This window comes from Desmodus rotundus, chromosome 2 (genome assembly GCF_022682495.2).
Source record: "Desmodus rotundus isolate HL8 chromosome 2, HLdesRot8A.1, whole genome shotgun sequence".
NCBI classification, from domain to species: Eukaryota; Metazoa; Chordata; class Mammalia; order Chiroptera; family Phyllostomidae; genus Desmodus; species Desmodus rotundus.
The window spans coordinates 84,269,076-84,295,360 of NC_071388.1; the positions used below are offsets into that span (position 1 = coordinate 84,269,076).

The window sequence follows — 26,285 nt, forward strand, 5'->3', positions numbered from 1 at the left end:
AGGGGCCCTGGGAGCTGAAGGAGATGAGTGTGGAGAGTCAGCTTCGGCAAATCTTGAATGGCCCTAGATGCTGCGGTAGATGCTGCGGTAGATTGCAAAAGCAGTCACAGCTCTTCTCTTCCCTTTATCCCCACTCCCTCTCCTTTTTAAAATGAACTATTTGTTGGAACATTTTAGGTTTAGAGAAAAATCATGGGGGCAGGGGGCAGACTTCCCATATACTCCCTTTCCCCCACACCTTCACTCACTCCCACACACACAGACACACGTGTGCACGCAAACATGGTTTCTCCTATTATTAACCGCGTGCATTTGTGTGGCATGTGTGTTAAAATTGATGAACCAATGTATCCACGTTACCTGAAGTCCATAGTTCACATGCAGGTTCGCTCCGTGCTGTGCGTTCTGTGATTTTTGGTGAGTGTGTAATGTCACATGCCCGGCATTTCAGGACCACACTGAGCGGTTCAACGCCCTGCGGTCCCCTGCGTACACTCGCTCACTCCTCGTCCTTCACAAGCCCCTGACGCCCCCACCCCTCACTCTCTCTGTAGTTTTGCCTTTTTACAAATGTCAGATATTAAAACCACACAGTATATGGGCTTTCCGACTGACTTCTTTCATGTAGCTATATGCTTCCTCCATGTATTTTCATAATTTCATAGTTCATTTCTTTTTTTACAAATAAAAGCCCCCCACTGTATGGGTGTACTACACTTTGTTTATCCATTCACCTATAGAATAACATCTTGTCTGCCTTCAGACTGTGGCAATTATGATAACGTTACTACACACATTTGTATATCCCCCTTTTTAGTGTGACTTTGCGGCTCTTCCCAACAAGACATTCTATCTGTTTGTCTGGTGAATCCAGGCTTGACCAATGACTAATTTAGGCCCATGGCCATTAGAAAACATGACAAACACATATTGGGACATATTGGGACATGCCTAATTGCTGTTCTTAGAACACTGCCGTCTCCCGTATATGGAGAGGATCAGTTTTCCCTGGTAGTCCTGGCTAACAGTGAGTGAGGCCACCCTAAGTCATTCAGCCACAAGCTGCTCTGCAAGCTGATTTCAAACACGTGAGAGACCAGCAGAGACCAGCAAAGCTTGCTTAAACCACTCAGCTGATCCAAAGATCCTTTAACTAAATAAATGTTTGTATTTTAAGTCACTGCAAGTTTGGGGGGATGGTTTGTTTGTATACTGAAAGCTAACATACCGATGCCATGCCAAACATGAACTAGTCTGTGTTTCATGATAAATAAGAAAAGTTAGACGCTGAAAACAATAAAATTACTTAGGAAGCTATTGTCATTAGTCTGCAGGAGAGATTACAAGGATCAAGATTTTTAGATGATCATCAGAAAAATGGCATTAAAGAGATTGTAGCAGAGAAGACTATGGAAAATGTATTCATTTCTTCATGGGTTTTAAAGTAATGCATCATTCATAAATGGAAAATCTACAAAGATCAATGCACTATATAAATAGCAGTCTAGTTTTCTTCAAGAAGAAACACAGTACTATGATACAAACATTCCTACAGGACTTGTTTAATCACACTGACCAATTTTGGTGTGTGCCTAGCTCCTTGTGTTAGAGGATCTCTGTCTGTTTGGAAATAAACATTGCAAGGCAAGTGCAGGTATAATTAAGACAGTACAGACACAAGAAAGCTTCAAATGCCTACTGTGCTTTATCCCAGAGGCGAACCCTAGGATAAAATCAGATCAGTATATAGGAGTGTGCAAAGTGGTGTAGACAGGATTATAATTAGAAAATTTCCAAGTAGCTTGGGCAGGGACAGACACTTTGGGACAGACTCAGCCCCAGGACAAGAGAGACCAGTAGGGCGGGTGGAGCAGGGTAGTACGAGAGCCTACAGAAAGATAGCAAGTGTCTGCTGGCTTGCTGGAAAGGTGGCTTTTGAAATGTCAAGCAAGTCCAGCAAGGACACATGTGTTATGCTAGCCAGGGCACTGTGCCTGGCTACAGACTTGTACACACTGAATAGGCAGATAAGTAGAATTGTGTTGGTGATCAGGTGACCTAGTTAATGAAAGCCCACTCACTGTGTCCCTGGATCAGATATTGGGTGTGAGAGAGTGGCTTAATCTTAAATCCCACTCTCCTTCAATTAAGTAGACTTCAAATGTCAAAGGTCTCATGATGGGTGATGATAGATTCCAAGCGGTGCCCACTCCCTACAGGGAAGCCACTTATCCCATACCTTGATCTGTTCCCCTTCGCACTTACCACTTCTGGTATGTTTTAAAAACTAATTTGTTTATTTTTTTCTGTCACATTGTCCCCAAAAGAATGCAGTACCCATGAAAGTAAGGGCATGGTTCTCTGGTGTATTCTCAGACCCCAGTATAGTACTTGGTCTCTGCACACAATAAATATTTTTGCATTGTTGAGCAAATGGAAGAATAATAAGCTAATGAATAAATGAGCTGAGTCCAAGTGTGGCAGGTCATGGAGTTCCGCCCCCCCCTCAGTCAGGAGGGGTCAGGCCCCGAGGTCTTGCAGGTGTACCCAGAGGCAGCGTTCACCCGTCATCTATGACAAACTGAGAAAAATAGAATCAAGGGCTGTAATGACACTTGACAAGTAATGATAATCAAAATTCTACTCACCAATTTTATTGATTCTGTTGATTATAAGACACATTATGTGAAAAGATGTATGTAGAGAGCTGTACCTCAGATTTCATAAAATGCAGCACTATCAATTTCATAATATTGAGTTGGCCAAAAATCCATTTAGTTTTTTCCATAAAATAAGACACATTTTTCATTTTCACTGATAACTTTATTGATTTGGATATTTTGAGTTTGTCATCTATCTCCCACATTGTATAACGTTGATCATTCTCAATTAATGTCTCAGTTTGATCTTTGACAACTTCAACTCATCTACCAGACTGTGGAGCATCGTCCAGCAGGAAATTTCCAGAACAAAACTTCACAAACCACTGTTGACATGTTCAATCAGTCACAGCACCTTCTCCATACACTTGCACAAATCTGTTTTTGAGTTTCAGATGTGTTTTTACCATTCTTGAAATAATAAAGCATAATATGCCAAAAATGTTGTACATTTTCTTCCATCTTCAATATTAAAATGACTGCACAAAAATTCACCAGTTTGATATTTTTATTTAATTGCATGCTAATATGACAGCTGTCACAATATAATCTAACAAAAATGTTTCTAATGAAGTGCAAGACAGCTAAGCACCACTAGAGCCATCTTATGGAAAAAAACAAATGAAGTTTTTGGCCAACCCAATAATTCTTAGTTAATTATTATTAACCAAAGGTTGAAGATAGAGAATTCAGATTGAAATCAGGTACCTAACAGAGGCTGTCATCGCCCTATGCAATGTTCATTCTTCCAGTCCTCCTTAGTGATTACTCCCTAAATTTTACCTGGAGCTCATTGCATCTCAGTGAAAGACTACATCCCCCAGATTTCCCCACCACCATATAGTGTGATATAGTCATACTGAGTTCTGACCAATTGACCCTGGATGGAAGTGTTGTGGGGACTTTAGCAAATATGGCTTAAAAAGAGCTGACTCAGGTGGGAAGCCTTCATTTTTAGCAGTATTCTGAACTAGGCGGTGACGGTTGGAAATGCTGGAAACCCAGCGATCTTCTTCGCACACAAGGCTGAGGATGGAAGCCTTGTTGCTAGGGTGGTGAAGAAGAAAGACAGGAGCCTGGTCCCTAATACTTTCGTAGAGTCACCATAGCAGCTCAAGACTGCCCCTCTCCTGATGGACTCGGGAGTAACAGACAACTTCTGTCCTGTTGCTGTTGCCGGTGGTATATGCACCTGGACCTCATCCTAACTGATGTACCTGGCTTCAAGAATGAAAGCAAACAGATTATTAATGGAAAAAACACTGAGTTTATATCCAGAAAACAAGAGTTTCTGTTGCAGGCTTCCCTGACATCTGTGGTCACAGCTGGGGAAGTCATGTAGTCTTTCTGGGAATCTGTCCCTCCACTTCAAAAGGTGAGAAAACAATACATGCTTGTAAAGTTGTTGTGAGAACTAACTGTAAAAGGGTGTAAGAAGGCGTTTTGGATACTTCAGAGTATTAAAAGTTATTATGAATAAATAAGCAACCTTTGTACAAACAAAAGTCCTTGCTTCTGCCGGCCTACGTAAACATTTCTAAGAAGCAGTGAATCAGTGTTTTTTGACTGTCACTTAGAAACCACCTACTATGTGAAAATCAGTGTTGGGTACTCTGGTAAAAATAGATTAGATTCTATTAGAAAAATAGATTAGATTCTAAAATAGATTATATTAGATAGACCAGATAACAATCACCTCCAATCTAAATACAAAGGAGAAAAAAACAGCTTTAAGCAACTATAACCCAGTCACGAATTAATGTCCCTCACAGAGTAAATGATGCAAGTGACAAAAGTAAGTTTTGATTTTTATCTACCACAAATCTATGTGTGGCTAGCCCTTATCAACCCTGGAATAATTGACTGCAAGGGCCTGGGAATCTGCTGGTTATTTCTAACAGTTCTATTGCAGGAAAGCTTCTAAATTACATTTTACAGTGAATTTGGCAAAATTCCACATTTCAACCTCCAGCTCTGCTATAGCATGGATAAAATATTTTGTTGGTAATACTTAGAAAAAGGAAACTGGAGATTAAGAAGAGAAAAATAAGCAGGTAATATGGATAGCAGAGTATAAGGGACAAGTAGTGCCAAAACATCAGGACTACACTTTGCATTTGGTAGGGGAGGAGAGACGAGAGGTGTATTGAGACGTTTCTGACACATCGCGATACCATCAGTGATGTTTATAAGTATTTATGGCTCCCTACTTTCTGGGCAAATGAAATAGTGTGCTTTCGGTCCCTTTGTGGATGGATGGTGAGTTAGAGAAGATACAGATCTCTTCTGAGCCCAATCATTCGCTGAGTGCTACCAGGCCTCCCAGAGCGCTCTCACCCTGTGCCAGTGTGACCACCAGGACTTTCAGATGTGGTTGTTTGGACTGGGTTCTGAAGGTGTGGTGAAAGGCATAAAACCCCAGCTGACCAACAATAAATAAATCTATGGAATGAGCAAGACAGATATTTAGATGTTTTTTCTATTGCTGAGATTTTGGATTTCTTTATAATTGCAACAAAATCCAGTCTTTCCCAGCTAATCTATATAATAATATTAGAAAGTTTTCCGTAATATGCCAGAGGTAGAGGGAGAGTTGTAAACTTTATCATTAATAAAGGAGATAGAGAAACTATAGCTGGTGGTTAAGAGAGATTTGTTCCACTAGTTATGTGAAGCTAAGTAAATTTAAAATATGACAGAAAAATTATGACAAAAAATCAACTCTTTACTGACTTGTCAGATGAATGGATTATAGGGAGGTTGTATTAGCAAACGGCGAGGCTGAGAATGACTGTTACATTTCTCTGTACCTAAGAAAAATGGAACAGAATAATAGCAGGAGCTGAAGATGGGGAAAACTGAAGCTACGAGAGCTGGAAAAATGGTTCTGCGAAGGAGGCAGAGAGGATAGGACTAGATGAATTAGAGCTTTGGAGGTAGAACTGAGCTATCTAATGGAGACTTACATTAAATATTTTTCTGTGGCATGCTAATGCAGCTCTCTTCTTCTTTTTCCTACAAAGTTTTTGCTGATTTCCCTCAGAGCAAATGTAATTTCACCAAGTCTTAAAACTACTGTAGGTTTTACTGAAGTATCGATTCCTTCTGTTACCCAGGTGTAGGGTAAGATTATTAAGTTTTTATGGAGCCCAGACATAATTTGTAAACAAACAGTGTACCCCTATTTCCAGCATTCACATTACTCTCTGCTTCCAGATTCACTCTAAGACTTTCTCAAGAGTGCAAAAAATGAGCCAAGAGACTTATAACTACAAAAGTTGTCAAAGCTATAGGAGAATAATTTATAACTACCATTTCTATAGTGTTCAAATGCATTTTTTGGAACATTTTGGTTGTCTTCTACTTTAAGTCAATTTTATTATTTTTTTAATGAAGCAGGGATCTTGCTCTCAGTAAAAACTTGGATAAGCAGTGATGGTCTCAAACCCTTGCCAACGTCGAGGTGAGGAGGAGGCCAAGGCTTCCATCACCTCTCCAGTTCAGTCAGTGTCTTTGCTTTACGTGTGTTAAATATTATAATTTCAGCTAAGTATTCATAGTTTTTTTTAAAGAAGAGTATTAAAAGTTCAGCTCTTTTGGGAATGTTTGAACACTTCTGTGTGTATTCTCTTTCCTAAATGATACATAGTCAGTAATATGCAACCTCACCCCCGGTTTCAAATACTTGTCCATTTGGTCTTTTCCAAAAGATCTACCTTGTAAGTTCTTTCTGCACTTTTTTGCCCCAATCAACTCTACTTCACCTGCCGTGAAGCCGCCTTGTACATTGTACTCCCGAGACAACCACAATTCTGTCACACTGAACTTGTATGCTTCCCTCTCTATTTTCTACTAACAATTTTTCTTTCACATTTTGATTTTAGACTTTTATTCCAAGCTTGGTATTCTCCCCTGCATCTCTGACTCCTTCAGTCTTGTGGGTGGTCTGTGAATTTGTCAAAATCAAGTACCACGATTTCAGCTACCCCATCTTTGATTATAGAAGCAAGATCAAAATAAAATCTTTAGCCCTGGCTGGTGTGGCTCAGTGAATTGAGTGCCGGCTTGCTAACCAAAGAGTCACTGGTTAGATTCCTAGTGAGGGCACATGCCTGGGTTGTGGGCCAGGTCCCCAGTAGGGGGCATGCAAGAGGCAACCACACATTGATGTTTCCCTTCCTCTCTTTCTCCCTCCCTTCCCCTCTCTCTAAAAATAAATAAAATCTTTTAAAAAAGAATATCTTTAAAACTGAAATTAATTACAAGTTAGTTTATATGTGTGCTTTTTGGCTTAGATTAGAGCTCTGAGAAGGGATTCTACTGTATTAAATTATAAACAATTCCCATGCTAGCACAACTCTGCCTGGCAAAATAAAAATACAGTGACAAATCTTCTAATAGAGTATCAGTAAAGCAGGCTGCCAATTTTTATCCTTCGGTCAACCTGCCATAGGGAATTTTCTCAAGTAACCAAAAGTGTGGGTTGAGAGAGAGAGATCAGTGCATCAGGTTTAAGTGCACTGTGAGTATCAACCACCTGCTTATGCAAATTTCTTGCGCCAGTCGGTGCTGCTCAAGCAATCTCACAGGAACCCCTGCCATCGGATGATGGACTGCTGCTGCCCATGCCCAGATAGGGCTTAGTGAAGTAGATGACACTCCATGCAAGACAGGCAGTTCGAGTTCCAGGCCACTTGTCTGGGGGTGACTGGCTTCCTCAGTCTCCACCAGGACCAGCAATAATCCGAGCTATATCTCAAATGGAGGGGAGTTGCTGAAGAGGGCGTTCCACCGCTCACAACTCGGAAACGCTCAAACGGACGCTTGTGGCAGGCTCCGTTTAGCATTCCAATAGCCCGCAGGAAACTCAAGCACCATTAGACCAGCTGTGTGTTAAGGCTTAAGTGAGAGAGCACTTGCCAGGCAGCCTAGGACAGCTGGGGAGCCTGCTCCGGGCCGTAGTTACAGTTGTACAGGTTACCTGGTAAATGGTCTGAGCAGCACATCCAAATATGCATTAGGTTTCATCCAACAGCAAAGAGGCCCACTAAGTGTTTAACTTTTTCTCTGTGGTCGGTAGGACAAAGTGAAGCAGTTGCCATTCCTTTGAAGGATGTAATATGCCTGAAAATTGGAAATCCAGAAATTTCTTTGAACTGGCACGTCCTTGAATTTTCTTGCAGTTTATATCCATTATCCTGTGTTCATTTATCTTCCCAAGATATTATGTGCATTATGCTCACCAGGTACAAAACGCATTGTGTCTTTAACACAGTGGACAGTGTAATGTTCTGTGGAAATGTGAGATGATGGATATTCCTGCGGACTTCATTATGATAGAGAACCAGAAAGTTAATACAGAGGGAACTAAGATTGTAAAAATATACTGTTGGCTGTGCCAGGTGCAAGACAATTGATTTTGATAGTCTTAGTTTATCATTATTATAAAAATGATTTGCCATCTCCAAAACTTTATATCACCCACTGAGGTACCAGTCAAGTACCCATATCTGTTAAGTCTTCTCTGATTGAAGTTACCATCTGATCTGTTAAGATATTCCCATGTGATTCCCCAAAACCCCTCTAAATGATTCAGTGATGAAACAGGGAAAGAATACAACCTGGGTGAGTTTCCTTGGGCCGCTATAACAAAGTACCATAACTGGGTGGCTACAAACAACAGGAATGTATCGTCTCACAGTCTTGGAGACTAGGAGTCCAAAGTCAAGTTGTTGTTAGGGCCGTGCATCCTCTGAAATCTATTGGGGAATCTTTTTGCCTTTTCCTACCTTTCAGTGGTGGCCGTCCGTTCTTAACACTCGTCAGCTTGCAGCCGAATCACTCCAGTCTCTGCCTACCTCATCACGTGGCATCCTCCGTTTCTCTCCTCTCCTGAGAAGGACAGCAGTCACCTTGGAGTAAAGATTCACCCTACACGAGGATGACCTCATCTTCATTTAACTAATTATATCTGCAAAACCCCTGTGTCCAAACAAGGTCACATACTGGTACAGAGTACAGAGGTAGAGTATTGGGACATCGATACATCTTTCGGGGGGACACAGATTAACCCATAACAGCATCCTTATATTTTCTCAACGCTTTGATGTTGGTACTTATTTCTGAAATTTCTCCAGGGATTCAGTATCATGTTTTGTGAATAAGGATTATTTCAGGAGCTGCAAATATGTTCTTTCTATCTTAATAGCCTTCATACTATTAGTCAGGGAGCTGCTAGTTACAGTGTATGTATATACCAATTAGCATTCAGAAACAAGGAAAAATAACTTCAGAATAGATCTGCAAACTCAAGTGACCTATTCTGATGTGGACTCAGGCTGAAATTCCATTTATCTCCTGACCCCATGCCCTAAGCCTTCAGTCTGACTTGTCTCACGGTGGCAAGTGCCAGACCGTTCTAACACCCAGAACCAGCTCCTGAGTGTTGACTGCCTCTCCTGCTTGATGGTAACTCTGGGGAAGACATGCAGGGCCTTTTGGAGAAGACCATCACTGAACGATATTAGATGCTGCAGCGACATCAAAGGGACATGTTATCTCTTAAGTCAAAGCTGTCTAGGTAGGTAAAACAGGCCTGGGAATTGGCGAGAGCTGACGACACTTCATTATAGTGATAGTAATTAAAGTTAGGTATACCCTAAGTCTGAGCTCCCTCAGTCTTTCCCTTTCTGTACACATTCCAAGGATAGAGGAGGGGTGAAGAGCCTCAGGCTGCCACGTCCAGCTCACAGGTCAACTGGTAATCACACCTGCTTAATGGCCTTCTCTAACATGTACATATAGGCCAGACCTATGATTTGATAGTTTTTTGTTTGTTTTTACAAAATCTGTTTAACAACAGTCTTCTGTGGACACCCCAGGTATTATCAGCTACTGCCAATGATTCCCAATTATCAAAGCATTTCGATTAACAAATGGACTTGATTTCTACTCCAGTAGCCATGCTTACTGATTCTGGTGCTGTCATTTGTCACCTTTCTGCCAGAACCAGCAGAACCAGTAAAGCGGAGAGAGGTTTCAAGGAATTGGCTTCCATGACTGTGGGGGCTGGAAAGTCCGAAACCTGCAGGGCGGGCTGCGGGCCAGCAACTCTCGGGCAGGAACTAAGTGCACTCCATACATGGAATTTCTTCTAACTCAGAGACCAAAGTGTTGGGTTTTTTTTAAGTTTCATTGAGAAAATTGATGTACATCACTGTGTAAGTTTAAGGCATATAGCATGATGGTTAGATTTACATATGAGGTCTGTCTGGAAAATGTCCCACTATTTTTAACATAGAGAGAACCATTTGTGCGACACCAAGGTACCCAGGCAGCCAAGGGGAGAGTGGACTGGAATGCGCACGTGTGAACGACGCCGCCTTCACTGTACTTACTAGTCAGGGGGGCGGTAAATGCCAATGCCGGTGAGTGAGCATGTGCACTGTGTGGCCGTCCACTCAGAATGACTGAGTAGAGCAACAAATCTACATCAAATTTTGAACTACGCTTGAACATTCCTTTGCAGGAACTTTTTGGAAATTCAGAAGGTAACTGGTGATTGGCAGCTTCATCACCACAACACACCCACTCATGCATCATGTCTCATGCAGAGATTTTTAGTGAAACAACAAGTATCCCAGGTGACTCAGCATCCCCTAACAACCCAGACTTGGTGCCCTGTGACTTACGGCTTTTCTCAAAACTAAAATCACTTTTGAAAGAGAAGAGATTTCAGACCTTCAGTGAGATTCAGGAAAATACAATGGGGAGGCTGATGTCAATTGGGAGACCTGTGTAGTCCCAAGGTACCTACTTTGAAGGGGACTGAGGCGTTGCTGTTCCATGTCCAGTGTATCTTGTATCTTGAATCTTCTTCAATAAAAGTCTCTTGTTTTTCATAGAGTTTGACTGGATACTTTCTGGACAGGCCTTGTATATTGTGAAATTGTTACCACAGTGGGTTTGGCTAACATCCATCATTTTGTATAGATACAATATAAAGAAAATAAATTAGAAAAGAAAAAACAAAAACAATTTTGCTTTGTAATGAGAATTCTTATGATTGACTCCTAAATGTCCTGTATATTACACAGCAGTGTTAGCTATAGTCATCACGTGGCACATTACATTCCTATTACTTACTTTTCTTATAACTAGAGGTTTGTACATTTTGACCACCTCCCTTCAGTTCACCCTCCCCTCACTGTCCATCTCTGGTAACCAACCACGAGCCTGATCTCTTTTTCTGAGCTTTTTAAAATTTCTACATATAAGTGAGATCATACAGTATTTGTCTTTCTGTCTGACTTATTTCATTTAGCATAATGCTTGTAAGATCTATACCTGTTGTTGCAAATGGTAGTGATTCCTCACTTTTTATGGCCGAATAGCATCCTGTTGGGTACATGTACTATAACTACTTTATCTGTTCGTTCATTGACAGACACTTAGGTTGTTTCCAGGTCTTGGCTATTTTAAATAATGTGGCTTATGAGTATGGGGGTGCAAGTATCTTTTAGAATTAGTGTTTTCATTTCCTTTGCATATGCCCAGAAATAGTATTGCTGAGTTATATGGTAATTTTTTTTTTAGATTTTTTGAGGCTCCTCCATACTGTTTTTCATAGTAGCTGCACCAGTTTATAATCCCACCGACAGTGCACACGCGTTCCCTTGAACATTTTCATGATTTCCTTCATTTTACTAAACTTCTTTTCGTGTGCATGCATTTAAAAAACATTTTAGTTGTCTGTGTGTCCTTGTAGTTCACTAAACTTCTTTAAGAGGATTATTCTGAACTATTTGCCTGATAGTTCATAAATCTCCATTTCTTTAAGATCAGTTTTATTAGTTTCATTTGGTGATGTCCTGTTTACCTGTTGTGGATAGTGTGTGTGTGTGTGTGTGAGATACTTGATTTCTTACATTGTTATCTGCGCATTTGAGTAATGGGATTCTTTCTCCGGAGTTTACAGGTTTGCTTTGACAGAGCCAGATCTTTACCGGTCAGCTCAGTGTGGGTTTCTGCTGGTAGTGGCCTTGGGCAGGTGGGGCCAGCTATTATGGTCTATTTTGGGGATGAGGCAACTGTTCAAGTTCTGGGGTCAGGGGAGACAGGGGGAAGTAAGACGCTGGCTGAGAACAGTTGGATCGGACTACTGTGAGGCCGCAGGGTGGGCTGTGCAGTTGTCCAGATTCCCTGGTCGGGTTTACTAGTTGGTTGGGACTATGTTCGATAGTAGACGGCACTATGAATTAGCTTCCTCGCCTTGGCAGGGCTGCAGTAGGGGACCCAGGGCCTGTGCAGCCTGTTTCGATGCCTGAATCAGACTAGAGTGTGCACTGAATTCCCTGGTCTGGTGAGGCCCCTGGTTTTGCTCTGCAGACTGGAAAAGCCACAGGCCGTGCTTTCTGTTCAAGTGGCCCTGTAGGTAGGGCTGTTGGATGGGCTATGCAGTTTCCCCTGTGCTTTGGTTAGGTCCCCTAGTCAGCAGGCTGGAGGCAGTATTCAGCAATAAGGCTGTGAATTAGGTTCCCTGCCAAGGAACAGTGGGAGAATTAGCTTTAAAGCCAGAAAAGCTCTTTGTTGTCTCAACTCAAGCCGACCTATGCCCCACATTCCCTGGCCAAACGGTTCCATTGCCTTTGCTCTGCAGACTGTGGGCTCTACCTTCCCTTCTTTCCGTGGGTCTGGGCCACACAGCTTCCACTTGTTCTGGCCAGTCCTGACCAGATGCAGAGGTGAGCGACAGCAGGTGTGGTTGTGTCTCAGATCCCTTGCCTGGGCAGAGTCACTCCGGGCAACTCTCAGTTTCCCTAACAGGCTCTCTGGTAGCAGAGGCTGGGTGTTACTCTCAGCCTTGGCTATGGATCCCTCTGCCTAAGTGTGGCAGGGGACCTCTCCACACCAGGTACTGGCTTTGCTCAGGGGGCTATCAGCTCTGCCTGCCAGCCTTTCAGCATGAGCATTGCTGGGCTACACCACTTTCAGGAGTTGTCACTACTTGGACACAGGTATGAAGCTGGTCTGCCAAGATCCGTGTGCTAGTTGTTGCAACACCCTCCCCTCTCCCATATCACAGGGGGATTCACAGTGGTGAGCCCAGCAGATTGGCCTACAATCCCAAGGAGTGAAATCAGATCAGGGGCTTCCACAAAGCAACCCACAATGCTTTGGGGGCTGGTGGTCCCCACCCCCGTGGATTCTCCTTTTTTCCCCAGTGAAGGCGCTAGAGGCTCAGGAAAGACCTGTCTGTGTGGTTCTGTGACAGCCCTGGGGAGGGGCGACACCATCGACCTGTACCCACCTCTCTTACCTTCTATTCCAGTCCGCCATGGTCTCTGAAGTACAGCGGGCTCCTTCAGCCCCACCCCCACGGTCTAGGGTTCTTTCCAGGGTGTCTTGTTCTGGAATAGCTCTTAGTTGTCCGTTCTGTGGGGGCTGGGAGGCAAAGTCAGGAACCACCTGTGTGTTGTCATCTCGGTGGCATCTCCTCTAGGATTGCCCTTAAGGCTTTCTGACAATTAAGGGAGGTTCTTCCAGATTATGGAGGGTAATCTTGTTCACTTAAAGCCAACTGGTTATTGATATTAACTTCATTTACAAAATGCCTTATAGCAACATCAAGATTACTGTTTAATTGGATAACTGAGCACTATATCCTACTGAACTTGACACATAAAATTAACCATCACATTTCCCTTTTGGGGATTCATCACTCAATGAAATCAGTCAGACCATTTAAATGACAGGATTTTCTACTTAAATGTCTTATTTACCATAAGAACAACTTCTATAGGCTTTATAATAATCTGGCATTTCTCTCACTTATGTATTTCTCAGTGCTTTGTTGGAAAGTATAGTGTCTGGGTCCTCCTACAGCCATAATTTGAGTTTGGATGAGTAAACTATATGTAATAAATCTACTCCATCATTCCCATCTTTCTAAGCCTTTATATTCCTCTGTCTACAACACACTAAGTATTTTCTGGAATGTTTATGCCAGTATGTGAGCCGATCTGGAGTCAGAAGCACTCCCAGATGCTTGTGCTGGCGTGCTGAACTGTGCTTCTCCAGAAAATACGCACGCGTCGTTAAATGTGACCTCATCTAAACATCTTTTTATTTAGAAACAGTAATCCACTGTCACACATATTCTTCAGTACGATGTCAAATAATTGGCAAAACCTTGAAAATTTTTGCTGTAAAGCCAGCCCATCCCATGTTTTGGTTTTGGCCCCTTGGGCATGTGGGGTCTGGCTCTGTTCTAGGTCAAGAAGCAATGAGTTTGGGGCAGTGTCATGACCACAGTTGGTTTGCTTTCAAGGCAACTTCCTCATGACAGGACTCACAGGATCTCGAAACAACACAGTTAGCCGTACAGGACAGAGAGGCGGGGTTACTTCTGCCGACACGCGAGGGCTAGTAGTTTGGAGGGCCAGAGAGCTCAGAGTCCTTTGAATCTAAGTATATTCACCCAATTGTGAGAATCCAATTTTTTTCAGAAAAAAATCATCCTAAATTACAAAGAGATTTGATAACACTGTACTTCCATCTATATTTTAATTTGGTAGCATACATGTTCAGACTGCACCTTTTATTTTTAGCTGTATTGTCCTGATAAGAGATCATTGTAGTACAGTCACAAGGGTCCTGGTCCTTGAAAATACCTCAAGCTAAAAATGAACGATTTCATTATTCTTGTCGAAGTTCCCTTCCTTTTTCCCTCTATCCCTTGTTCCATCTCTCCCCTTTGTCATTTTTTCTTTCCCCTGCTCCCTTCCTCCCTCACTCCCTTCCTCCATTCCTCCCTTTCTCCCTCCCTTCTTTCCCCTCTCCTTCCTTCTCCCTTCCTTCCTCCCTCCCTTCTTCTCTCCTCCTTTCTCTTTTCCTCCTCCTCCCCCTCTCTCTTCTCTTCCCACTTCTTCTTCATCTCTATCTTATGTAAGTAGAAGCTTACAGTCCAATTTACAGTCTCTGTATTGCTCTTTGTCTTTATCAAGGCCCATTTTAGAAATGTGTTGTTCTGACAAAGCCTAGCCCTTATTTCAGGTGATACTGGACGATAATTTAAGTAACCTTTTTTTGTCACTTTATGCAGTCTATTTTGTATATTCCACTTTCCAATTTTATTACACCATCATGACTGCCTTTAATCCAAACGAGGTAGGAAAATTCCAGATGTTCATCCTTAGATGTTAACCTCTTGCTTCAACTATTTTATCAGTGTTAGAAACAGAAACCACTTATATTCAGAAGATAAAGTTTAATACAGAATATTAGGTGGTTAGAACATCATTTGAAGGGCTTCAGGAGAATGTTTTAGGTTTAGTATGTAGGAATGATTTCCGGACACACACAGGACTGACTCAAAGTAGCATTATTTGACGGGAGGCCAATACTAGAGCTAGGAGTTCAAGAGCACCCCTGGGCCTCTGATTCAGGCTGTATAAAATTAGAGATAAAAAGCTGTCATGGAAACTGCCTCTTAACACATAGGAGAAAAGAGAATAGAAATTTAAACACTTGTCTCTCTTAAGCCTTCCAAATCTTAAACCAGCCCATCTGACAAGTACTCTAATTCAGATTTCTGAAACATCTAAGTTGCAAGTTAGTCTGGAAAACAGACTTTTCACCTTTCCAATCTAACTAATGGGATGATGGATTGGAGGTTGAGTGAGTTCTTTCTCGGTTTTCATCAGAAATGGAACTCTGGATATCACAAAGATAGCAAAATAAGAGGATCCTGAATTTCTCTCCTCTCATGGACACACCAAATATATAGCTACATGTAGCAATTTTCTCTGAGAGAAGTCCAGAAATTAGCTAAGTGACTCCTATACATCAGACAACTGAGAAAAACCCTCATCAAAACAGGCAGGAAAGGCTGAGACACATTCTCACCAGAAAAACTATCCCTGCCCACAGCGTCATTAAATCAGGAGGAGACTCCCACTTCCCAGCTTCTCCTTGAAGGCCCACGGGTGTGGCCCCAACTTTTAAGGCTGTCAAGCAAGAGATGGATCTCCAAATCACCTAGATCTGGTAGTGAAGAAGCCTCAGGCTTCGCATATTAAATTTTTAAAAAGTTTTCAACTGGGTAAACAAACACTTTTGGCAGCTAACTCCCTGGGGCTAAGCACAGAGAGAGCAGGCAGAAATATCTATGTCCCAGTTTCTCCTTGCAAAGAATCTGACTGCATACTTTCCCAGCTGCTGTCTGAGGTTCTAGTTTCTAATCACATTATGAGCTGACTGTGATCCTCCCAGGAACCTGATAGAGCTCGTGGGCACATGCCTTGCCATTTCCCCCCAGCTTGTATAGCAATAATACCAGTGCCCGATTTCTCCCCAGAAGGAGCTTATTAACATATGTAGCACCCTGACTTTTATGGCTGTCATCCAACAGTTATTAGCTCCCAAATCACCTAATGCCAGGAGCTGATAAGGGATTAATATTCATGAGTCCCCAGGAACCACACATAACAAAGAGGCAGTTCTATTTGGGCGCATAAGCAATTCCAGAGACTATTCCCTCTGGCTCAAAGCAGAGGGAATAGGCAAAAACACCCTGCGCCTCACGGGTAGGAGCTAGACTTCATACTAACACCCTGACTTCCCCAGCTGCTGCATCAAAGTTGAGTTTCCAATTAGCCTACATTGGGAGCTGAAGGGGCACAGAATTAGTAGTCACCCTGGAATGGGATCAGGCATATGAGTGTTTCCTATGCCTACGGGTAATTGACAGGTCTTGGCACATTCTGGCTTTGGGGGCCACTAATAACGAGGTCAGGTACTTGAACAATCACGTAGATTTTAGGGGCAACCAAGAGCCCAGGCCGCACTGATTGACGAGGTTCATCGACATGAGGCCAGTTTTGTCAAGTTAGAGAGATGTTCAGAAACCTACACAAAGAGATAAAGAAGATAAAGAAACAAGGGAATGTGTTCCAAACAAAAGAATAATATAAGTCTTCAGAATCTAACCCTACAGAAACAGAGAGAAATTATTTACCCAGTGAAGAGTTCCGAATAACCATCATAAAGATGCTCACTGAGGTAAGGACACTGATGCATGAACAAAGGGAGAACTGCAGCAAGGAAAAGTTCTAAAAAGTAACAAACAGAAATCATAAGACGGTGGATTACAATAACTGAACTGAAAAATGTAATAGAAGGGTTCCACAGCAGAATAGTTCAAGCAAAAGGAAGGATCATAGAACCCAGTATTATAAGGTAGGCTACAGAACAAGTCTTAGAAATTTAAGAATAAAATTATATCAAGCATCTTTCCCTATACAATGGTATAAAACTAGAAATCAATTACAAGAGAAAACTGGAAAATTCATAAATATGTAGAGATAAAGAACATGCTACTGAACAACTACTTGGTCAAGGAAGAAATCAAAAGGGAAATCAAAAAATACTTTGAACTAAATAAAAATGGAAACAATGTACCAATTCATGGGATGCAGCAAAAGCAATATGAAAAGTTTATAGTAATAAGTGCCTACATTAAAAAAAAAGTTCTTAACCTAACTTTCAACCTCAAGAAACCAGAAAAAGAACAAATTAAGCCCAAAGTTAGTAGAAAGAAGGGAGGAAATAACAAAGATCAGAGTAGAGGTAAATGAGACTAGAAACACAATAGAAAACATCAATGAAACCAAAAGCTGTTTTTTAAAAAGTTAAACAAAATTGACAAAAGTTTAGCTAGACTAAGAAAAAAAGAGAGAGAAGACAAATATCAGAAATGAAAGAGTTGTAACTGCTAACAAGAAGTACTTAGGATCATAAAAATCTATTGTACTATAGTTACCTACCAAAAATTAAATGATGTAGATGAAATTATCAAATTCCTAGAAACATATAAGCTACTGAGACTAAATCATGAAGGAATAGAAAATCTGAACAGATCAGTTACTAGTACGGAGATTGAGTCAGTAATCAAAACCTCCCAACAAACAAAAGTCCAGTACCAGAAAGCTCCACTGGTGAATTCTACAAAATGTTTCAGAAAGAATTAATATCAATCCTTCTGAAATTCTTCCAAAAAATAAAAAAGGAGGGAGCACTTGCTAACTCATTTCATGAGACCAGCATTACCATCATACCAAAGCCAGGCCAAAAAATAAAAATAAAAAATAAATTAAAAAGCCAGACAAAGATACTGCAAGGAAAGAAAATTACAGGACAATATCATTGGGGATCATAGATTAAAAAAATATTGTCAACAAAATTAAAAAGTAAATACTCCATGATTAAGTGAGATTTATTCCTGGGATGCAATGATGGGCCAGCATATGCAAATTAATAAATGCGATACACTGCAAAAACAAACTGATGGATAAAAATCAAATAATCATTTCAATAGATGCATAAAAAAGCATTTGACAAAATTCAGCATAAAGTCAGGACAACAACTCCTAACAAATATAGATGGATAGGATATAGGTATAGATATAGGTATAGGTATAGATATAGGTATAGATATAGATATAGGTATAGATGGAATGTACCTTGACATAATAAAGGCCATATATGATCATCTCACAGGTAAGGTTATACTCCAAACTTTCAGAGAAAAGCTGAAAGCATTTTCTCTAAGATCAGGAGCCAGACAAAAAATGGCTACTCTTGCCATGTTTATTCAACACAGTACTGGAAGTCCTAGCCATAGCATTTAGGCAAGAAAAAGAAATAAAAGGCATCCAGATTGGAAAATCAAAGGTAAAATTGTCTGGGGCGAAGAGGGGGATTTGATCGTGGAGGCCTGAGCAGAGGTGGGCGGGGAGGAGGACCCCTTGGGATGGGCAGCGCTGGAGAGTGCGGCCGCTTCAGGAAGCCTCGTGGACCCCTGGATGAAGGAGGATCCCGATCTAGGCCCACCTGTTGGTCCAGATGAAGAGTCTGACAACAGTGCAATTTATGTACAAGGATTAAAGGACAACGTGACTCCAGACATCTGGCAGACTTCTTCAAGCAGTGAGGAGTTGTGAAGATGAGCAAGAGAACCGGGCAACCCATGATCCGTATCTACTTGGACAAGGAAACGGGAAAGCCCAAAGGTGATGCGACAGTGTTCTATGAAGATCCATCAACGCCAAGGCTGCGGTGGAGTGGTTTCATAGGAAAGATTTTCAAGGAAGCAAACTTAAAGTTTCTCTTGCTCGGAAGAAGCCTCCAATGAACAGCATGCAGGGGGTATGCCACCGGGAGAGGGAAGGGGGATGCCGCCACTGCTCCCTGGAGGTCCAGGTGGCCCAGGAGGTCCTGGGGAACCCATGCGTTGCATGGGAGGCCATGGTGGAGACAGAGGAGGCTTCCCCCAAGAGGAGTCCAGGGTTCCTGAGGGGACCCATCTGGAGGAGGAAATGTCCAGCACTGAGCGGAAGACTGGCAGTGCCCCAATCTGGGGTGTGGAAACCAGAACTTTGCCTGGGGAACAGAATGCAACCAGTGTAAGTCCCTGAAGCCTAAAGCCTTCCTCCCACTGCTCTTCCCACCTCCGGGTGGTGGCTGGGGCAGAGGTGGCCCTGGTGGCATATGGGGAGGAAGAGGTAGCCTCATGGACCGTGATGGTCCTGGTGGCATGTCCAGAGGTGGCCGTGGTGGAGATAGAGGTGGCTTCCATGATGGCCAGAGCATGGACTGAGGTGGCTTTGGTGGAGGAAGATGAGGTGGCCCTGGAGGTCCTCCTGGACCTTTGGTGGAACACATGGGAGGAAGAAGAGGAGGGCGTGGAAGACCTGGAAAATGGGTAAAGGTGATACTGTCAGGAGCGCAGAGACCAGCCCTACGAGACGCAGAGACCCCGCAGAGCTGCACTGACTACCTGATTTATTTTTTAAACCAGAAAATGTTTTACATTTATAATTCCATATTTATAATGTTGGTCACAACATTATGATTATTCCTTGTCTGTACTTTAGTACTTTTCACCATTTGTGAAGAAACGTTAAAACAAGTTAAATGGTAGTGTGCTGAGTTGTTGGGTTTTTTTTTTTCTTCTAAAGATGGTAGTTTAAGACTAAACAATGGGAACCCCTTGTGAGCATCCTCAGTATCATTGCAGAGAACCAAGAGGGCCTCTGACTAACTGTAACAAAGTTCATGGTTGTGATGTCTGGGGTTTTTTAAAAATAAAATTCCAAATGTTTATAAACAATCAAAACAAATTAAGTAGAACTACTTTATCATCCAGCAATCCTACTCCTGGGTGTTTATCCAAAGGAAACAAAATCACTGTCTTAAAGATACTGTTTTTTAAAACCTTCAGCTGTGGGTCTCAGTGCTTCCCTAGGTGGGCCTCTGGCTGCCTAGGAGAGTGGAGGCAGTGTTCACCTAGGTACAGCTTTGGCTCACCCTGGGGGCTCCCTGAGGCATGCTTGTATTCCTGCTCAGTGTAGTTCTGAAGCTGTTGCTGCAGCCATGTAGCTCTGAAGCCCAGTGTATTTCTGCCAGGAAGGGAGAAGGTTTTAGAAAGCCAGGCGGTGATCCTTGATCCAATCACCGTGACTTCTGTCTGAGGAGGGATAAAGGATGTGTCAGTCTGAGATTCCCAAACTGGCTAATTGAGCCGCCTTTGGAAAGCTGCTTAGTAGGCACGTAAAGCTAGAACTCTGTTTCTTCTCAAAACGCGCATCAGTTTGCTACAGATACCCACTAGCGGACTATCGGTATAGTGTCTTTCTGGGAAAGAGCCACGGGAGTTTGAACTGCATTATCGTATTCCCAGCATCTAGTGATGGCACCCAGACTGGCACATAGTGGGAATTTCCAAATGAATATTTTTTGAATAAATGAATGAAAAAGTAAAACAGGGCATATTTTGAATATAAATAAAATGTTTGGTTTCTCAAAAAGTGGAGAGTGCCAAGACTAGTTCCATTCTTTCTTAAAGGTAATCGACCAGTTCCTCGATGCACCTATGGGTGCATGGGGGAGCACCCATGAACTGCCCCAGATGGTTCTGAATTATGGTATAATCAAATAAGTAAATTCTATTTCTCAATTCCTTGTGAGCAATATTTAAATACAGATATACTGTTCGCATGCTTTGCTAAATAGACAACATGTGCCTTTTAAATCCTTCTTCTAAATCACGTGTTACTCCCCTTCAGATACTGTGCAACCAAATACCGAATGCAAAGAAATCTATCCCGGGTCTCAGTAAAGCAGTATTCCCTGCTTTTACTTATGACAGATAATTTCATTCATTCTCATCTGAGGACACAGGAAACCCCCAAACAATGGGGCGGAGGAGCCACACTGGATTAATTGTTGTCATCAATGGTGCATATTTCAGTTGTGGAAAGATTCAGAGATGCTTGCTGGTGAGACTCGGAACCTAAGAAGTTAAGATCTTCTCTTTCGATGACTTTTTGCTCCCGTTGCTAAGTCAACCTGCCAATTTCATGTATACAACTGAGATCGTTCATTCATTCAAAAAATGTACTAAAAAACCACAGTCTCTGAAGTTCTCTTTGCCCACCTTTTAAATTGCTATGATGCAGAGAGGGCTATGAATTTTCTCAAAAAAGATAGAAAAATAACCACCAGAAAACTGAAAATTAATTTCAAAAACATTCAGTGCAAAGAGTCAAAAGTAGTAACACTGAGACAATGGATAACAATACATTTTTGATTGTCAATTCATGAGCTCATCACAGTTTAAAGATTCTAAGAAAAATTCAAAACATTTTTGGAAAAAAAATTAGCCTCACACACTAAATTCAGGCAACTCAGTTTTTGGCTTCGGCGGTCTCTTTCTTGTGCTCTGTCGTCTAAGAACGGCAACGGCAATTGACTAAGAAACTTCCCAGTTGTAGCAAACCTGTCAAAACAGGTAAAAATCTTACAATAATGGTTGACCTAAAATGAAAGCCAAGTTAAACTAAGGCTGGATGGTCAACATACGGGGATATTGGGGAAAATATTGAGGACTAGATGAGAGGTTTATCTAAATGTTTTATATGGTTCTCCTCTACCCTTTTTTTGTAGAAAATTCCATATCTATAACAAAAATAAAAAAGAAATGATGGACGTTTTGGTCAGTAACTGTATAATAGTATCCATTCAAGTGCACAGGAAAGTAATGTGAGTATCTATATATCTTTTTTAAAGTTTTTTAGTTACAGTTGGCATTCTATATGTTTTATATTAGTTTCAGGTGTACAGCATAGTGGTTAGGGATTTATATAGTTTATGAAGTGAGTCCTCCATTAAGTTTAGTCCCCATCTGGGACCATGCATAGTTATTACAACATTAGTGACTGTATTTTCTATGCTGTATTTGACATCCCCACAACTGTTCTGCCCCCACCAAGTTGCACCCGATTGTCTGTAAATCCTGATGTCAATTTACAAGCTCCACAGAGTCAGAGGATGCCCAGCCCTCTTATTTAACAGATGAGGAACCCATGCTTACTCCTGCTCCGTGTCCCACATCCACGGTCTCTCAGCGTGCGGATGCGCTTTGCGTGTGCAACCGCAGCAGGTGACGGAGACCAGGTCTCCTGATTCTAACTCGAGAAGTGCGATTCTTCTACTCTCTACCGTGTACGTTAGGTTACAGCCCCTTAAGTTTATTTAACTTTCCAGGTATCTCCCACTCAAAATATCCACATCAGTAAACTTATTAGTGAAAATGAAAAATGTGTCTTTTATTTTCAGAAAATATATACAGTCGAACCTTGGTTCTTGAACTTAATTTGTTCCAGAAAACTGTTCAAGAAGCAGTTTGTTCAAAGATCGAATCTCCTTTGTTCGTTGCCTGGGAGACACATGACTGGTTACACAGACACCAACATAAAGGGGTTGTCGGTACAGAATTGAGTCCCAATGTTTTGTTAGACGTGTGACATTTTCTCTTGGCACAACCTGGTCAAGAACCGCATTGTTGGAGAAGCAAAACATTCAAGAACAGAGGTTTGACTGTACCTTTAAAGTATGTTTTCCCTTCCTGCTGCTGCAGGTGTTAGTGTTTTTAAATTGTAGAGTTAGGAATTTTGAATAAGGCAAATACACACCACTCTAAATACCTAACCTTAAAGAAGCACCTTGTTGAACGGTTGTTTTACTGCAGAGCAATTTGGAGGGCAGGGCTAGCAAGAGAGAATGACATATCAGGCACAGATAAGCTCAGAGACAAGAAATGGGTCTTTGTGAAAATTTCCCCTTTGTTTTGAATACTTCTGAAAGGACAATTTAGAAAGTTTGCCACTAGGTAAAAGATGCTTTTTAAATACACTTTTAAAAATACATTGCACTGAGAATTAAATCACCAGGCAGTTTCAAACCACAGGACAAATGAAACTACAAATTACATTTACAGCACACATGGTGTCTGGAGGAATCTCAGAGCACTTTACAGCCTGATTGGAAAGCATACATCCAGGCACCGGAGCGCCCACAGCCGAAATACCGCCGCCCAAGGGGCCCGTCCGAGCAGCTCTTTAGGAAAATACGGCCCTGCCGCACTCAGAAGGGACACTGCCTACCTACACCACCCATGAGCTCCTCATTCAACACCATGAAGCTGTGTCTTACAAAGCATGGTCTTGAAATGAGAATATCTAAGAAATTACATGAGAACCAGCCATCCGGGAAATGACAGTGTTTCTCTCTCACAGCGCAGTAAACAGAGCATGACCTTCGGAGCCAGGCTGTCCTTGGGCGCAAAATGCAGTTTGACCATCGTGTAGCCGTGTGGTCTTGGACGGGTTCTCCAGCTGCTGAAAGTCTCGGTTTCTTTACATGAGTTACTTCTTGGAGTAAATGAGTAGATATGAAACCTTAGCCCAGTGCTTAAGGCATAGCAGATGTTCAATAAATGTTTGTTTTCTTCTTTTGCTTATTAATTAGAGAAATTAACAGTTTTAAAAAACATTATTATATGCCTAAATTTGCTGTCTTATCCATGTCCTCGTCATCTGCACCACCATTTTAGAAACATACACACTCTACAATGTATGACATATGTCTGTCAGTACGGTATGACATTACTTTATATGGATCCATATATACACATATTGTCCGCATATATGTGCCTGGGGTGGGCTTTATTTGTTCTCTGGCCCTGCACCCCACCTTTGTTAGGGAAAAACCTGGGAAGAGGGCAGACATTCCGTAGGAGCGAGGTGAGCTCCCCGACGCCGTAGGAGGCGTGGCCGAGGCCGAGTGCAGACAGACGCACAGGTACGTGGTTAGGCGTGGTGGTGGGGTCTTGGGGAATTTTACTGATTGCTTCAGTTTTTTGATTTTGTTTTTCAGTGAAGTGGAAGCAAAATCATCAGCTGAGTGTGAAGGTAGGTCAGGAAGTTTGGATGTTTGAGAAGAGCGAGGTGTGTAAAATAATCATCCAGACAACAGTGAGAATTAATGGCCAGGGTTGATCGGGTAGGGTTTCTGCCCAGCAAGCATTAAAGGCCCTCTTGGGGTTTGTGGTAGTGACATGAAAGTGAATCTAGTCAGCACGTTTGCATTTTTCCTTTGCCATATTCAGCTGTGTGGCTGCAAGCACGGAAAAGGCAGAGAATTTGATTTAACCAGGATTTGAATGTAATCCAGGCTTTACTATGGTGAAGAAGATATAACAAGAGGGTAACAGAGTGGAGAGTGTACGCATTCCGTCAGGGGCACACACACTCTGCATTCAGACTGCAGTGGTTGGCCCAGCATTTAAGCTGTGGCAGGAGGACAAAGAGGACACCGGAGGTGTGAGGTCAAGGCCAAGGTGGTGGGATCAGCAGGCTGGAGGTACTGGTAGGGTTGAGGATCAGGAGTCTGGACGAGAGACGGATATAATGGTCAGTGGACTCGCTGCATCGCACTGAGACTGTGGAGGGTGGTGATTATTAGCAATGACAAGGGCTGAGGTATGACCAGAGGAGAGAGTGGCTGAAGTACCATAAAGGACACTGTAATTGGAGTGGAGGACGTCGAAGTGCTAAGAGGCCACCGTGTTGGAAATACCATCAACTTCTATATTAAAATCACTAAGATTTACAACAGTAGTAGTAGTGGTATGAGGGAGACTTTTATTCATCCAGGACTCAGCATGGAGAAAAGAATGGGGGAGACCCAGGAGCTGGGAAATGGCTCCCATGGTAAGAGGGAAGTCAGTGATTTAATGTAAGTCCATGAAATTCAGAGCTGGAGGGTTCTGAGGGTCTCTCTTCACATCTACTAATGGAAATAAAGATATTTGGGGGGGAGGAATTAAGAATGAAACATTATCTTGCCTCCCAGAGATGACATTTTTTTAGAATGCGTTCTTGTAGGTTGTTAAAGGTCCTTACTCATGTTGAGTGGAGAGAGTGGGGGGTCAGAAACAGAAGAGATAGATGTGTGTCCGCTGCCCTCCGTGCCTCACCGGGAACTCAGGGCACCTGCCAGGGGTCCTCGGAAAACAGCTGGGGAGCGAGGAGATGAAAGAAGAGCGGGGAGGAAAGAAATTGCAGGCTACCCTCTCTCTCAAGGAGTTAGGCCTGGAACCTCCAGAGCTCAGCCACTTTCTTGTCTGAGACTCCAGATTTAGAACCTGAAGCCAGTTTAATTAGAGTACTTCTGTTGTGGGAATTTGGGAGTAACGTTTCTAGGTATCGGTATTCAAGATATCTGACCTACTCTGTGATTGTTTGTATTATTCCGTCTAATCAGAATTATACATTTTGTCTGTTGGGGAGAGCTTTGTTCCCCTGGCCTCAAGTTTCCACCAGAGGCACAGGCTTTTCAAGCCAGCGTGGCCCGTGGGGGAGTGCAGGCCGGCCGAGGCGTGAACTCGTTCCTCCAGCATCTCTACTGGGAATAGCACTGATATTTTGATCTCCACCTCATGAGCTTTATTCCTCCAATAGTTTTGAAAGTGAGAAGGGAAAACAGGGAGTTGTGTGTTCGTCTGTCCATCATAAACACACGTTGATCCTCTAGGTTTTCTTGTTTGAATGTCCCTTTTCAAAGGTGTTCCTCTCAACACAGTGATGTGTTTTCCCACATTGCATTCTAACACATTTACGGTTCTATCTTCCACATTTAAGTCTGTACCCAAGCTCAGATTTACTGTTGTATAAATAGCAATTTAAGTTAACATTTTAAACATTCTTGGTTGTCCCAGAGCCATTTGCTGAATAGCCTATATTTCCCCCACTTAACTGAAATAACATCTATAACCCAGGTACCAGAAGAGGCCACCTTGCTCTCTGGGCGGCAGATGAAGTGGTCTTGAACTGGAAACCTAGAATTCCTCCTCCTCTCTGGATATTGTGGAAGTTTATATTCTCCTAATCATATTTGGCTTAAATTACATGATCTCAGCTCTTGTTTGTTTGAAAGAAGATTGTGTTGTTTTTTCTTTTCGTTTCTTTTTTTAGGTATGTCGATTCTAGATTGATGATTTCCTTTATCACTTTAAAAATGGTATTTCTCTGTATGTAATATTTCTTTTTGGAGGGAGAGGGAAGCTGCTTATAAGCCCTGTCTCTTAATATTTGTTTTTCAGACTGGAGAATTGTGTCCCGTGTTGTTTTCTGAGCATTTATCTTCCTTAGGACTCGTTGAGCCTCTGTCCGTGTCTGTAGTTTTTATTTAATTTCAGATTCTCCAACATACTTTCACCTATTT

The 26,285-nt window shown here is 42.1% G+C and overlaps 1 pseudogene; it reads left to right on the forward strand.

Moving 5' to 3' along the window:
* The first annotated feature begins 282 nt into the window (after nucleotides 1-282).
* Nucleotides 283-19,501, forward strand: LOC112320609 (RNA-binding protein EWS pseudogene; annotated as a pseudogene).
* The last annotated feature ends 6,784 nt before the right edge of the window (nucleotides 19,502-26,285 follow it).